We start from the raw sequence: 6,083 nt of genomic DNA on the forward strand, positions 1-6,083 counted from the left end.
TATTGTTTTTGATTGTGGTCTTAGAAATTTTATAATACGACCGTGGTTCCAAAGTTTAAATGAACAAAACTTGTAAAAATTAAAAACAATAACCGCATAAAAAACGCATTTGTGAAGGATTTTTTTAACCATTTGTAACTGTGAAGCAATAAATAAACGCAATGAACTTAACAATAAAAAACAAAATTTGTGTATAAATTTTTAAAGAAATTTATGTTTTTTAGTCCGTGCCTTGAATGGGGAAGTCTGCTTTAGAAGCTTCAAAAAGGCTATTTTTTAAGTTTTTTTAGGAAAGGAAATAAATATTTATTTGAAATGAAACTTCTAGGTTTCATTGTTATGTATTTCAACATATTTTTCAAATTTTTTCATTAAAATATATGTCATAATATGCCGGCTAGGAGCATGTTGCCGAGGCTGCGAATTTGTTTCTGAAATTTTTGGGATATATTCTTGTATAGTTCAGGAAGAAATTTTTGCAAAAAAAAAAACGATTTTTTGAAGCCTCTAAGCAAAATAGCAAAAATAAAAAAGCTTATGTTTACTAGTCTAGATTTTACAAAAATATTCTATTTGATTTCCCTATAATATGTAACTTATCCTCTTATTTCCCCGGTCTCCCCTATTCGAGAATTTCATAATCCACGTAATTACAAACGCAAAAAGAATAAAGAATAAAGTATGTTGGTAACATTTCGATTAAATAATTCAAAGGAAATTAAGTATTTAACGAATTTCGGGCGATCCTTTGTTGTGGCTTCTAAAAATAGACGGGACGCTTTTTGTTTCGACTAAATATAGGTTCATTCATTCTTTCAACGAAATCGCTTTGAAACATCGAATAAAACGTGTAAAAGAAATTGTACTTTTATGAAAATTATGTAATTTTTGATATTAAAAATGATTAATGGAGTAGAACTCCACGGTGTGAAATACACTAAATTATCTTTATCTGTTTTAACATACATATAAGGTATTATTGTCTTTTGATTGCTATTAAAAAAAATTAAAAGTGGTAAATAGATTTTTGGCAGTATTAATTTGACGACCAAAAATCAATTTTTCAACTGTGTAAAGTTGAACAGGTGATAATATATTGTTGATCGATTAAAACAAAAGCATAGACCAAAACTTGTGAATATTTTCTTTTGTGTCTTTTACTGCATTTTTTTAAAATTTTTGTCTTGAAAAAGTTTCGAGGAAATTCTCTTCAAAAATTCCTGGAATTTCATCAAGTTTTTTTTATTAGTCTTCATCAGAAAATTGCTAATTTGTTTAATTTAAACATTAGGTGCTCTTTGACTGATATATGTCATTTTAAAAAATTCTTCTTCAGTAGTTCGGACGAATTTTATTGCTAAATTTTTTCAGCACTTTCTTCTGATATAATTTAGAAGATTATTATAGGTTGTCAAATATCTCCCTTCCGCCTTTTTGTATTAGAGCAAGAGCAAAAAAGCGGAAGGGAGATATTTGACAACCTAATATAAATAAAGTTAATGAATCAGTCACAAAGTCTGATAGCTGATAGATAAATGTAACAAATGGTTCGACCACAAAGAGATCTGTTTTCGTGATACAAACAGGGATGATGGATCAGATCTCAGATATATATATATATATAATATATCTCAGATATATATATATATAAAATTCTTCTATACGGGTGTATGATTTGATACTCCTCCTAAACGGTTATTCGGATTTTGATAATTCTTGTTAGAGTTTATCAAAGAAAATTTTTAAGATTTAGTGAACTATAAAACTATAGTAGTAATATTGTAGAAATAAATGGCAAAAATTACAAAAAAAACACTTATCATTGTTTGACATTGAAAACATTTGAACTGTCATCTGCTAGAAATGTCAATTCACTTGAAATTTGAATTCAGGTGGAATTATGAACCTAGATAATATTAGAATATAATATACAAGAAAAATTTAATGTCTACATTATTATTGCCGAAAAGCAGCTTATATGTGCCAGAAATTAAAATAATATAAGATACAGACAACAGTATATGTTTAGCAGATGAAATTATATAATTCAGTTTAATAAATAACGCAACAAGTCCAAAATTGCATATACATTATATTTTTACACTTATGCATGTCGCATTTTACTAAATTATTCAACAATACAAAAAATATTTCTACTTATTAAAAATGATTTAGAATTTTGTTTCATGCGTCAAAAATTCATGTGTTTGGCATTGGATATGGAATATTTAGCAAGTTGATCTAAGATTGAACCAGGTAAAAAATGGCCTACAGGATATCAAGAACAACCGCATCTGTATATATTTTTCTAAATAATCTAAGAATTTTTTTATCACTTTCATCCATTTCATCCTCCATTTAATTTAAACCTCAATGCACTTTTTCCTTCTGCTCGCGAATGTTTGTATATTTTTCCCATGCTAATATTCCTCTCTCTCAACATGTAATACATTAAAAGACCCCATTCGAGTTTTTTTTCTCTGACATTTACGAATTACCAGGAAAGTTCGATTCGATTAAGGAAATACTTTCACGACATTGACACAGACAGATAACGAACAAAAAAAAATAGGAAAATAGAAGGAAAACTATGGTTGTACGTGCAGGGCCAAGTCAGGCCACGTTTGTTATATTCGCTGCCGACATTTCGTGCCTTTTCGCCATTAACTGCGATCACGGCTCAATCATTTCTATAAACGCTACTTAAATATTAAAATATATGGATACATACATAGGACACAGGAATACACAGACATACACTGTTCATGAATTTTCCGAAGGAGAAATTTATGTTTTCGCCAGAAACTCCGATTTGCTATATATCTTATATATAAAATTCGTCTGTAATGAGGTATGTATAGATATACTCCTCTTAAACGATTATTCGGATTCTGATAATTTTTTCTGAAATACGTTAAGGGATTTTTTTGAAGGTGTATGTGATTATAAAAATATAGTAATATTGCAGAAATAAATGTAAAAAAATTGCAAAAAACGACATGTCATTGTTTGACATTGAAAATATTTGAGACATTGCTTGGCATTGAAAACACGTGAAAACTGTCATCTGCCAAAAATTTCAATTTGCTCATGAGCTTAGACAATATTAGAATATGTGTAATAAATTCATGGTTATGAATAAGAAAAATTAAATATCTACATTATTTTTGCCAAAAATCACCTGAGATGTGCCAGAAATTAAAATAATATAAAACACAGTATATGTATGGTAGTTTGAATGATACACACATGAAAAGGATCTGACAAATAAATTCACTTAAAATATGAAATCAAGTAATGATCAGGAGCGCACGCCTTAGGGGGCGCTAACACAAGATTCGGATATGAAATTTTCAATAAAGTTTTTTTTTTCAATTTCATTTAAGAAATATATAATTTCTTCATATCTTTTACTAATCTTTGCACAATATTTTTAAAATACGTTAGAAATTTCATTTAAAAAAAAAACAAATAGGAAAGTAAAGATGAATACATTACAATTTGATCCTTACGATATCAATTGGGAAAAGTTTAAGATGCGATATTGGATATGTTAAATAATAAAAAATTAAATTAAAATAATCCAACATGAAGTACCAGTGTTATGTTATGGTTATGTTTAATAATGAAAGGCTGGAATTTTTTTGCTCTCTGTGATTTGCTCAATAGAATAAACGCCTAAAATGTTCAAAATAAATAAGTAAAATATTTGAAAAGCCAAATATCAATAAATAATAATAATTTTGATAATAGGCGCTAAGGCGTTATAATGTATAAATTATTACTAAGAAAAATGTAATTTTGATATTATATTTACTAAAAACCAGTTAAAATATGATACGAGATTATAAAAATTATAGGCAACATTATTGGAGCAATTATTTTGGGTGGAAAAATCCAAGATAATATTGTACTTTTATCGCGGATTTTATATATTAATTTTTTCTGAAAAGCCGTTTAGAAGACTTCAATTTCCAATATAGTGTGGGAATTGTTTATTTAAAGCATTTAATACATTTAACATCGCTAATATTGATGTATATGCATTTTGGTGTGTCGAGTAATTTAAAAAAACAATAATTATTATTTTTAGGTAAACGGTAAATATTAGTTTAGGATATTAAAAAAATGTAGGACAAGGTCTGTCGGGTCATCTAGTATATATCTATATGTATATATATATATATATATATATATATATATATACAAGTATAATTTCATAGGTACTTGATCATGTTGATTAATGGTGTGATCGTGTCCCAGATTGTATGCGAGCCTAGAGTGTGGTCTCCTAATTGATGATTTGTTAATTAACATCTGCTAAATACCCTTTCAGAATCCAACCCGAATCAATTACACCACATTAATCCGTTCTGACATTACTGTAATACACTATTAATAAACAAATGATACATTAAATGAATTTAGCAATTAATAAAACATAAACTAGTCCAGTTATTTTAAGGTTTGATTGTTTTTAAAAATCGTTTTTAAAAGGAAATCATGGATTTCGAAAATCAATTTTTCAGTAGTAAATACTGGTTGTATGATGAATGAATAATACTTTAACTAGTGGGGTGGGTGGCATCGTGCCTTAAGGCAAATTGCTGGAACTTCCCGTACCGTAACGTAATGTTCGAGGAATATTGAATGTTTTCAAATAGATTATTATAAATATTGTAACATTGTCTAATATTTATAAGAATTATATAAACTGAATTGCAGAGTTGAAATTATTTGTTTAAAGTATATTAGAACTATAGTCAGAATTAAAAATAAAATCTGAATTATTTTCGATATACAAAAAATTAAAAAAAAAAAAAAAAAAAAAAAAATTGTACAAAATTTTTTTTTTCCAAAATCAATTATTTTGTTAAGACAAGCAGAAAGTTCTTTGAATCAATTGAATCGGACGCTTAGTTCTCTCAAAAACTGCCATTTTTTGTACATTTAGCTCTGTATCTCCGTAATGGCTGGGCCTGCCTTTGCGAAAAACTAATAACCCCTTCTCCCAATCATTACTAATTGAATGTTTTTTAGATCATTGAAATCGGATGCTCCGTTCTCTCAAAAACTCGATTTCTATTTTCTGCACTCTTTGCTCCTTATCTCCGTAACTGCTGAAACTGTCTTTGCCAAAAACTAATGAGCTCTTCTCCTTATTAATAGGAATCGAATGTTTTTTAAACCATTCAAATCGGTTGATCCGTACGCCCGAAAACGTGGGCGAAAATTTGTATCCATACATACATACACACTCACACACACACACACACACACACACACACACACACACACATCCATTTTTTCTGAGGTATGCCAAAACGTTCAGAAACCTTCAAAACGTCGAGAAATGTAAAAATTTTCAATTCCGATTTTCGGCCCATTACAATAACTTACCCTACGGGAAGTTAAAAATTGGAAATGGTAAATGTACCGAATTGATGAAAACACTGTTGCAAATCGATAGCCGACCTATATTATATATTAGGTTGTCAAATATCTCCCTTCCGCTTTTTTGCTCTTGGTTTATAATACAAAAAGGCGGAAGGGAGATTTTTGACAACCTATTATAATGTATAGTTTTATTATTATAAAGATATTTACACCCTTATATGATTTTTTTTTACATAAACAACGAATAATTAATTGTTTTTAAAGTTTTTGTACTAAATAGCATAAAAAACTTCATTATCAAAAAAATAATAACAGTAAATAATTTCATTCAGAAACTGCTTTTAATCACTTGAAATTTTCTGTTTATTTTATTTTGTTCGAAGTATCCGATTTGGATGGTTCAAAAAACGTTGAAGAAACGATTATTTTTGGAGATTTCTTTTGTTTCTGAATTTCAAAAAAATTGTTGTTTTTGAATATTCAAAATTATTCGGATTTTAATTCTAATTCTAGTTAAAGTTCTTAAGCCCACTTATATATTTGAAATAAATAATTTTATCTTTGAAATTGAGTTTATATAATTCTTATAATTATTAGACAATGTCCTTGATTTTAAATCCGGTTGATTTAGTTTTATTTATTTTCTCTCTATGTAAGCATATAAAAATGTCCAGGACCAGTTAAAA

The sequence above is a fragment of the Ctenocephalides felis genome, unplaced genomic scaffold, assembly GCF_003426905.1.
Source record: "Ctenocephalides felis isolate EL2017-DRISC unplaced genomic scaffold, ASM342690v1 CF-g0.4_SCAFFOLD_00845, whole genome shotgun sequence".
In the NCBI taxonomy this organism is placed as follows: Eukaryota; Metazoa; Arthropoda; class Insecta; order Siphonaptera; family Pulicidae; genus Ctenocephalides; species Ctenocephalides felis.